Source organism: Equus przewalskii, chromosome 21 (genome assembly GCF_037783145.1).
Source record: "Equus przewalskii isolate Varuska chromosome 21, EquPr2, whole genome shotgun sequence".
NCBI classification, from domain to species: Eukaryota; Metazoa; Chordata; class Mammalia; order Perissodactyla; family Equidae; genus Equus; species Equus przewalskii.
Genome location: NC_091851.1, coordinates 2,907,887 through 2,918,802, shown reverse-complemented (window position 1 = coordinate 2,918,802; position 10,916 = coordinate 2,907,887).

Genomic DNA, 10,916 nt, shown 5'->3' with positions numbered 1-10,916 from the left:
CTTCAGACTCAATACCCACCCTTCTCCATTCTGCTCTGCTTGGGAGCCTGGCCCTTGTAGACTGCATCTGCATCATCTGCCATTTTCCCTTCTGGTTTCTGGTTGGGCGCAGCCAATGAAAATCACCAGCAGGAGATTGGAGGGTGGGAGAGAGCGAGATCGGGGAATTAATCTTCCCAGCTCTCTCCCTAAAGAGTCACCACGAGCCGGCTGTGTCCCTCTACTGAAGGCTCAGCATCTATCAGTGGGCAGTACCTGCTCAGGGTTCTGGTAACTGCTTCCTCTCTTTGCCCTCTTGGGCCCAGGGACAGGCGCAACTGTGGCCCATCAGGCACAGCTCCCCACTGAGGCTGGTCCTTTGCTACTGCACCAGCCTTGTGGCTTCCCAGCACCCTCCCTACGCTTGGTACATATTTCGCTGTACCTGCCGGGGCCCTGACTGCCTAAAGAAGAGGGCAAGTACAATCTTACTGAATTATCCAAATTCACTTGGCACAAGGTCATTAATTTTTTCAAACAAATTTTAAATCATTAGGTTTGAACATCTACTATTTCTCAAACACTGAGATGAAAAAAAACATAAATAAAAGTAAATTCTGGGTAAAGGCAGTCAAAAGGTACAAGCTTACAGTTACAAAATAAGTCAGCCCTGGGATAGTTAACGATAGCGTATTGCATATTCGAAAGTCGCTAAGAGAGTAGATCTTAAAATTTCTCATCACAAGAAAAAAAAGTTTTGTGTAACTATATGTGGTGGTGGATATTAACTAAACTTCTTGTGGTGATCATTTTGCAATGTATACAGACTTCAAATCATCACGCTGAACACCTAAGACTAACACAATGCTACATGTCAACTGTATGTCAATAATAAAAACTTTAGGGCACAGCATGTATAGAGACAGAACTCTTATAAATCAATAATAAAAAGACAAAAATGCAATAGCAAAAAAAAGTCATCAAAAAACGTGAATAGGCAGCTGAGAGAAGTGAAACCCAAACTATCAATAGCATACGAAAAGACACTTGACCTCTCTAGAGGAAGGGGCAAAATGTGAAATTGGGTTGCTTTCACATAGGGGCAAAATTTAAAAATATATATAGGCAAAATTTAAAAATCTGATAATGCTAAATATTGGCAAGGATGTGAAGATAAGAAATTCTCATCCTCTGCAGATGGGAAAGTAAATTAGTACAACTGCTATGGAAAGCAATGTCCCAACGTTTCGTAGACTAGAATCCGTGCATATCCTACTGCGCAGCAATTCAACTTCTGGACATATACCTGGAGAGACACTTATACATATGCACAAAAAGAGTTGCCTTAAGGATAGTCACGGCTTTATTGTTGCAATCATAAAAAACTGGAAAGAACCATCAATAGTGGAATGTGTAAATCAATAGTTGTGTATTTATAGGATACAAAACTATACAGCAAAATGAATGGACTAGGTCCATGAGTATCAACATAGATAAATCTTGAAAACACAACTCTGACCGCAAAAGGTAAATTCCAGGATAAATTATTTATATGTAAATTTTATGAGGACAAAAGAAAAACTCAATAGAAAAAAATCATCAGAGGATTTGCTAATACGCACACACACGTAGGAATAATACATACCAACTTTAGAATACTGATGACATCGTGGTAGCTGGAAGAGACAGTGATGGAATATGGTGTAAAGGGAACTTCAGCTGCAAAGAAAAAAGAGATTCTAGTCTGTGAATGTATTGAGAAAATTATTGAAATAATATCTATTTGGACCTTATTATAGAGTTATTTCCACCATTTACCATAATAAGTAACATAAAACCTATTAGAAGCAATAATCAGTCGTATTGGAGTTTATCAAAGTTTAGTTTGTCACATGAAAAAAATGGTCTCGTCTGGATCGAATATCTCTCAGAATTAAGAAATGGGATCCTTCTGGTTAATATAATTGTTTTCTGTCCTTGAGCAAATATCTCCACCTCAAATGGGGCTTTGATTTCTCCCAAATATTGAAGGGTGAATTGAACAAAGTGATTTAAGTGTTTCTAAAACTCTTTTTCATGGTTCCTTTGAGAAATTAAGAAAGCTTTGAACATTCTCAGACACAATATGAATATCCCATACTCACAAAATACGCCACAAAATATGGCTACAATTTCAAAGAGTTTTGGAAAAGCTTGTGTCCCATGATCCTTGGGCCACAAATGATGAACACCTGAACTACAGACACGTAAGTAAACAACAGTACTTGAGAGGACTGGGTTCAGTGGGCCACAAACTGGTGTCGACACCCTCACACACATATAGGCACATACAGCTGTGTTTTCCTGGTGTCTGGTAAATGGTAGGCACTCCAAATCTATTTACTGATTGAATGAATGAATTTCCACATCTCCTTCTTAAGAGAGTGCCAGCTCATTAATTACTCTTACATGCACATTAAAACAAAAGATCAAGGGATCTTATTGAATTACCTTTTGCACATTTTTAATATCTCTATAAATTAGGTTATGAATTTCCTGAAGACAGGGCCAGCCAGGGACAAATTAAGAAGCGATGAAAGTTCTGTTCTACTCCATCTCTGAGGCTCTCCTCAAAGTGAAATCCCTGATGGATTCAGCGTTGCCAGGTCCTGTGCATATATCTAGGCATGCATACATGCATGTGCATGTACACACACACATGATACACATGCATAGGCACACAGGCCGTAAATATACTCACAATTGTGCATGCATGTGTGTGCACATATTCATGCTTGCATGCCTACATCCAGGCGTACATCCATGGATGCCTATATCCGTGTGTGGAAAAGGCTAAGGAGGTGTCTCCGTACATACACGCTTGTGGAGTGCTTGGTGTGCTCTAGGAGCTAAGCTGACGGTTTCACATACATTACCAAATTAAATATTACAACAATCTTTGAGATAGGTGTTATTTAAAATGCAGATATGTATTATAGGTAAAGTGAGGCTTAAAATGGTTGAATGGCTTGCCACAGTCAAACAGGCAATACAGGATGCGCTGGGTTTCTTAGATGATGAGATAGCCTCCATTCTTGCTCCAGTCTACCATGTTTCCTGATTCTGCACTTCTGTCCCCTTCAGCATGTTTCTCTCGGGCTCTCTGGGTAACTGATACCAACTAACTTCTTGGTGGGTCTGTGTCTCTGACAGCAGGTTTGCTTTTGAGTGAGAAGTAACTAGGGAAAATGATGACAATCCAGGTCAAACAGTGTTCTGGCCTTCGGAGTAGGGACTGAAGGACACTAAAGGGAGAATGTAAATGCGCACCTTATCAGGGCTGTAAGTTGACATCAGTTCATTACTGTATGAAATGCTAGGTTGGTACTTGAGCATTCAGAATGGAGAATGTAATAATTAATAGACCTGAAATTTACTTGCAAATAAACTCCAGAAAAATTAGCTGAAAAATCAATGTATACTTATTGTATATTTTTACATTTCATACATATTATACATATATAAATTTTATTTATTTTCTTCAAAAAATAAAAACACCTAAGTTTATATAGGTACACACACATAAACACACACGCAGATATTTCCTCTTATAAATCCTCACACATGCATCCCCAAATTCTGTTACACAGGAAGAAATTGGCCTGTTTCTTAACAGACCTAAGAATCACCTCTTCTCTTTGCTTCTCTGAAGATCACAAGCTGTTCTCAACTGAAGCGGACCAGAAGCACAAAGCAACCAGGCTGCTCTGCTAACTCCCTCTGATGACACTAAAGGAAGTCTAAATTGCGCTGATGTTACAAATTTGCCCACAAATCTAATGAGGGACACAACAACCCTGTTGCAGCCAGGAGGGAAAAACCTCTACGGTGTTCTTCTCCACTTCGCAAATGAAAAAACAATGCTGAACAAACCAAAACCAAAACCAAAACAAGGGCCCTGGAGGTAAATCCAAGTCCACTTTGACATTTGGGAACATCATGCTGTTTGAAGAATTCAGGCAATGCATGTAAGCTGACTGTTGGTCTAAAACGGGCATTCATAAGTTAATCACTGACAGAGCCTGAGATACTCACTGAGCTTTGTGAATTCTCTCCAAGTCCCTCCCTCCACGACGGGGAGCAGCCCCTCAGCCCACCCTGCATGTCTGCCACTAGTGAGAAAAGAGTGGGTGGGGACGTGTGAGCTACTCAGGTGACAAATGGGTGGATAGCACAAGGAAGATAGCAAATCATACTCTTCAAAAAGGAAGAGCCAATTAACGCATTCCCTCTCTCTCCAGAACTTCAGGTTTTTGTTCCTTGCCCAATCTGCCATAAGTATGCAGAGAAAACATTCCATTTCTGTCACCACTGCTACCCTGAGTCTCATGAAATAGAAAGAGCACTGGCCTGGGAGTCACGAGTCCATGGCTCCATCTCTGTCCTGGGAGGGATCAGCTCTGTGACCTGGTCCTAGTCCTTGAATTTCCACACGTCTTGGTTTTCCTCTCTGTTATGGGTGAATTAGGTGACTGACTAACACCTAAGCCCCTTGTCTGCTTTAAAAGTCTTACCCTACGGTGTTCCCCTGACCTCTTCCGTTAGTTGCACCATTGGAAAAGAACAAAAGCTAGTGTCTCTTGGATTCTGAAGTTTGGGTGTCTTCCCATGTTGAGCCTAGGAGCAGCATCACCAAAGAGAGTACGAAGTCAGGTGGCAGTGAACGCGACAGCGAGAACTAGGGTAAGGCTTACCATAAGGAGCATCTCCGGAGGGATCAGCCTGGAGAGCTCATTTCAAGCCAATTGAAGAGTCGCCCCCACTAGGCGTAGAATGTTAAAAAAAATTATAACCATTTTGGGTAGAAATCATTCTAAAGGATCAATCACTAGCCTGCCATTCTAAGCATCTCAAATCTGGATTAGTTTTTTTATTGAGGTATAACTGACATCTAACATTCGTTTCAGGTGTACAACGTAATGATTCGATATTTGTATATACTGCAAAATGATCAAGACAATAGGTCTAGTTAATGTCCACCACCAAGCATAGTTACAAATCTTCTTTTCTTGTGATGAGAACTTTTAAGATTAATTTTTAATAATGTTTCAAGACCATTTTCATAAAAATTTGGTAATTATGCTGTCGGTGTGTGTTATGCCTCATGTTTGCATCTGCCTAACATCCATATGTTGAAGCTCTGATCCCCAGTGTCATAGCAACTTTCGGGGGTAGTTGGGCTTAGATGAGGCCATGAGGGTGGGGCCCCTCATGGGAATAGTGTCTTTATAAGAAGAGGCACCAGAGCTTCCTCTCTCTGCCATGTGAGGACATGGGGAGAGGCGGCTATCCTCAGAACCCCCGTGCTGGCAGCCTGAGCTTGGATGTCCAGAACTGAGCCAGGACTGTCTGCTGTTTCAGCCCCCAGTGTGTGGTGTTTTTTCTTAGCAGCCTGAACGGACCAAGACAGGATGTTAATCAACATTTCTCAGTGCCTACGTGCAGCAATTTCTGCCTACGTTTGGAAATCGCTATTTCTTACGAGGCCAGAAAAAAGCAAGCTGAATTAGGACATCTATGAGTAGAACAGAGAAAGCAGGATCCGGCACGTGCCCCTGTGTGTCCCCACGGAATTGAGTGTGTGTGCCGAGCGTGTGGATGTGACATCGTCTTGGCTACCGAGGAGCCTCCTGCATGTTGCTGTTGCTGTCTTGACCCTCCGGGAGAGGAGGCCGGTCACCAGGGGTGTGCATGACAAAGGTCCCTGCTTCGTAGATGCTTGTGCATCCTTGGGGGCGGTGAGGGAAATCTCGTGAATACCACTGGGCTTGGCTCTGTTTGAGTGGTTTTAGAACTAGTTTTTTCTTCTTCTAAATGATTTATATTTATCAGGTTAGTTCCAGTGTCACCAATGAGAATGAGTTTCTCCTTTAAGATCCTTTATTCACCCAAAGTTAGCTATAGCAATGCAACAACCACCGCACACAGTGTAAAACCACATGCATCATTTATTGTCATTACAGCTGTGATTTTGCAAGTCGCCTGGGCTCGGCCGGGCAGTACTCACTCAGGGCCTCTGGTGTAGCAACAATCAGACAGAGGCTGGGGCTGGAGTCATGGGAAGACTCAAACAGCGGGGGATCCTCAGGCTTCTCTCCTTCTCTGTCTCTATGTGCTTTCCTCTCACAGTTTTTACCTGAGGGCTCGGGGCTCCCGAGACGTGTGTCCTGGGAGAGAGTGCCAGCTAGAAGTTGTAGCACCTTTCACAGTTGGCACTGCACGGCCACAGCATGCCTTCTGCTCTATCCTGCTCATTAGAAGTGAGTCACGAGGCCAGTCCTATTCAAGGGGACGGGATTTTGACTCCAGCTTTTGATGGAAGGAACTTCAAAAAATGGGGATACGTGTTTAAACTGCCACATAAGTCAAAATTGGGCCTTTGCCTAAGTCTTTGCCACATCTCTTCCTTCTGGTCCTCCCTGCCTTTCTTCTTTCCACAAGCCACAGAGAGCAGAAGCAGAAAAAGGCTAGGAGATCACTGTTCTTCCACTCAGTTGTCAGAATGCCTCCCACCACTGCTGTGATTTCACACAGGACAAACAGAGGCCGGTTAGTCTGAACCCTTCAACTCACCTTTAATAGCAGAGCCAACAGCAGAACCCCAGAACTCTTCCATGTTCTACGCAAAAGGAGAGAATTAAGTAAGTCAAACTGCTGTTCCCAGGGTTGTTCCAAGGGATTGGGTCAGGGGTTGCTGCGTTCCCTGCCCCTGGCCCGGCCCACGTTGAGGCTAGAGGGCTCCCTGTTTGTGACTTAGTGGAGAGCCTATGGGTGGCTTGAGTGGTGGAGAACAGTGGTCTCTAGACTGCCATTTCCCAAAGCTGGCTAGCGTGGATACGCCCCTCCCCACTGAGACGGAGATCCCTGTGCAGGATGTGCATCAGAGAGAGGCTCTGGGACCATGACGTGTGGAAGGCACTCACAGGGGCTCCTACCGGGCATCCTGAAATGGAGTACTCCTTCACAGTGGTCCTGAGGGGGGCCCAGATGGCCAGGCCTTTGCAGACATACATCAGTGGTCGTTGCATGCCATGCCAGAAAGAGAGGTGAGCTGGGTTTGGGGTGGGTCACACGGCAAACAATGTCTGCATATCACAGTGATTTGTCATGAATCACAAATGACAAGGCCCTGGCCCCTGGAGATTCTGATTCAATAGGTCCAGTGGGGCCTGGGAATCCATGTTTCTAAAAGGCTTCCTGGTGATCTTTTTTGACAGCCAGGTTTCCCTTGCACTGGCCAATGGCTCCGAGGCCCTCCTGAGGTGGAGAGAGGTACCAGGATGCTGAGTCTGATGGCGTTCCCAGGCCTGAGCGTTAGAATGCAGTCAACATCTGACACTCACACATGGGCAAAGGTGAAAGCAGCGCCTGACTATCCAGATTCCCCAAAGCTCACCAGAGAGTTGTCCGAGCCAGGGTGTGCCCCTCCCACAAAGCAGAGTTGGCAGGGGGGCCAATTTCTTGCCTCTTACAGCTGGGGCACTCCAGCCAACCTTGTTATTCCTGACAGCAGCCTCTCAAGGAGAGCCCGATGAAGTGAACTTCCAGCTAGCTGAGCTGGCTCCTTCCCCAGCTGGAGAAAACAGCCCTATTATAAACCTACAAAACTGGAGTGGGAGCGGGAGGAGGCGTTCCAGGCGTTTGCCTAAGTCCCTCCTGCAAAATTGACTTTTCTGTCCATGAGAACACAGCTCTGCTTTGAGCGCTCCTGTGTGCTTTGGCAGTTTCAGCAGGACTGTAAAATTTATCCAAGGAAAACTGGCATTTATCTTGGGTTCACTTGCACCCAGCAAAACTGATAAACAGATGGGGGCTCGCCAGGCCACGGTTAATTTGGTTAGCACTTTACAAAATACAAATGTCACCCTTTATTTCTACAGGGATTAGTTATGACTAACTGGGAAGTTACCACTCTGTTGTATTCTAACAGGATTGTTCACGCCTTTTTCAGGACCCACTTCCCACTTTCTGTGAGGCACCCTCCATTGAAAAGGGGGAGGGGAGTGCCCGGGTAGACAGGGACTTGCCGGTATTGTTGGCAATAAAAGGATAAAATAGCCCTGCTGGGTTGCATATGCACACACAGGACACTTATCTGTAAGGGCTGTGGAGGGAAAAAAAAGAAGGAGAGAGAAGGAAAGAAAGAACTCAACAAGCCCTGGTGGGGAAGCTTGCAAAGGAGATCAGAATTCAGAGCAAGTGTCCCACCCCGGTGTCTCAGAGTTTTTTTCCTTTTGTGTCCCAGCTAAAGGCACTGGGAGGATCAGAGACCTCATCCCAGCTCTGTTTACTTTGGGAACAATCAGCGATGTATGAATAATAATGCCTCCCTCTGACCATGACTAATTGAATTGCAGCATGCAGTGGTGGGGAGGGGCCTTTGCCCGGCCAGTCCATCACGGTGGCTTCTCAAGTAGCCAGGGACAGTGATTGATGCCTGGTGCTCCCCAATGAGCATCATTGAACCCCTAAGAGCAGGGGTATGCACCTGCATTCTGAGTTTCTATTAACCAGGGCCTCCCGGAGGCGAAGGTCAGGAGTCAAAGATGGGTGTGGCGGTTAAAAGGGAGGAGCAGCCAGGCCGCCCCCAGTCTCCCTATTCTCACCTGATTTTAAGCGAGTCTTCGTCATGGGGATGAATGAGAAAACATCAGTCTAGTGACCATGCAGGTCACAGTGGGGCCACCCTGCTGAGGCCATGCCCGTTCAAAGTATCTGGTTGGTTTTAGGTGCATTGGGAGCCCCTGCTTGGAGAACAAAAAAGGCAAACAGCCAAAGACTTGTCCTGTAGGAGGATGTTTTGATGCTAACACATAAGGTAGAAAGGGAGGCAGAAGGCAAGCGAAACGAGGGGCAGAGATCTAGGGGCAGTTGAAAACGGAGTCTATGGCCGTGTCCACATTCTAACAATGGACCACACGGGGACCCTAACATTTGGCTGTCCTGGTTGTCTGCACTGTGTTTACACAGCAGAACCATGCAGCTGGGACCCCGGGTTCAGTCAGACTTTGTTCTCACAGCAAGAAGCTGACCCCGGGTGGACTGCAATCAGGGAAGCTTACGATGCCCACCAGTCTTTCTAGTGGTCTGGACACAGCAGAAGTCATCCAATTACAGGGCCATGGGTTTCCATCTCGATTAGATTCCGTCTGGTTCGAGCCTCAAATTGGTACCTTGGAATGAAAGCTGGGCACGCTACCCTGGCTATCCTTGCTGGCAGAGGCTGGCTGGAGCTGTGCTTTCTTCAGGCGCACACTGGCCCCAGGGCCTTTGCTTTGATCAGCTTCCCTTGCTGAGAGGTGCCCCGAGGGCAACCTGGGGGCCCAGGTCTGTCTGGTATTTAAAATCTCAAAACTTTAGAGTCCCTCCAAACATTTTCTTATTATTTTTTCATCAGCTTAGCCATAGGTATCACAACCAACAATTATTTTACTGCACATGAGTTTCCCAGCTCTGCTTTCCCATTTACAAATAAGACACCTCCTGCCCATTCTGAATTTTACAGAAATAAAGGATATTTTGTTCTTATAAATAAGAGATATTTTTAAAACTTTGAAAATGCCTGTTTGTTTTGCTTATCTATTTTCCTGTCTAACTATCTATTTGTCTGTCTATCTGTCTATCTTAGTGAATAAAATAAAACCTGGAGAGCAAGGCGGGAGCTGAGGGAATGCCCTTCCCTCCGGTGGGCGCTGGCGCAGACCCTGGGTCCCACAGCCAGGCTGCTGCAGGTAATTCTGAATCTATGCAGAAAAGTGATCTTTCCAGCATATCCTGTTTCCTAACCCCACTTGACCAAATGGACAAGAAGATATATGAGGAAAATGGTAATTTTCCCATACTTGTACCAAACATGAAATATTTTCACTGCCTCAGATCCAGGCTGTTTTCGTCCCTGGTTTCCAGTGCCTGGCCCAACCCAGTAAACAAACAGTGTGACCACCCTGCCGGAGGCCACACTCCTGGGGTTAAGATATTCCACCTAGAATCCCTTCGCTCTTTCTTGGCTGATATTCACGGTCACCATCCTTGTGCTTTGAATACTAAACAAAGGGAGACAGGCTGGCTTTGCAGCCACATTGAGCAGAAGGGATGGGTGAGAAGCAGCATTTGCCCCTGCAGTTTGTATTTAGAACATAAATACTCCAAACCCTCGAACGCAAGCCAGGTTCTTCCCTTCATATGGAGCAGCAATTTACTGGGAGAGAAAGCAGAAAACAATCTAATTTCTGGGAAGACTGCGGAAGTCAGCCCGTCTGCGCCCTGAGACTGTGTCCACATCCTCCTGACTGCCCTCCCTTTGGCTCAGATGCATGGAGGCAAGTTGTGCCTTCTGACTGAGGGGCTTTGGGGGGACCACCGAGCACTGCCTTCACCACCCCAACCTCACCCTGTTAGAACATCACACTTTGGATCTAGATGTCATCTACACACTCTACCCTGTTGAAATAAGGCTCTAAGGGGAGGGTTTTTTTTTTCTTTGATGAGGAAGATTTGTTCTGAGCTAACATCTGTGTCAATCTTCCTCCACTTTGCATATGTGTCGCTGCCACAGTATGGCTTGACAAGTGGTGTAGGTCTGCCCCATGGATCTGAACCCGCAAACCTGGGCCACTGGAGTGGAGTGCGCTGGACTTAACCACTGCACCACGGGGCCGGCCCCTGGAAGGGGTGTTTAAGGAGAAAATGATCAGGGTAGAGGAGGGAGCTCAACGGAAGAGGAGAGAAGAGAGTAACTGAGAGAGCGGTGAGAATGGAAATCTAAGGTCCCTTCTTGCGCCTGCAGATTGTCTCTGGGTAGCCTGGGCTTCCTACGCCTGCACAGCTGTGGGCAAAGGCAGGCCTTCTCCTGCCACAGCTCCCCAGTCTGGCAGCTGCAACCTAGTTAGAAACAGTAA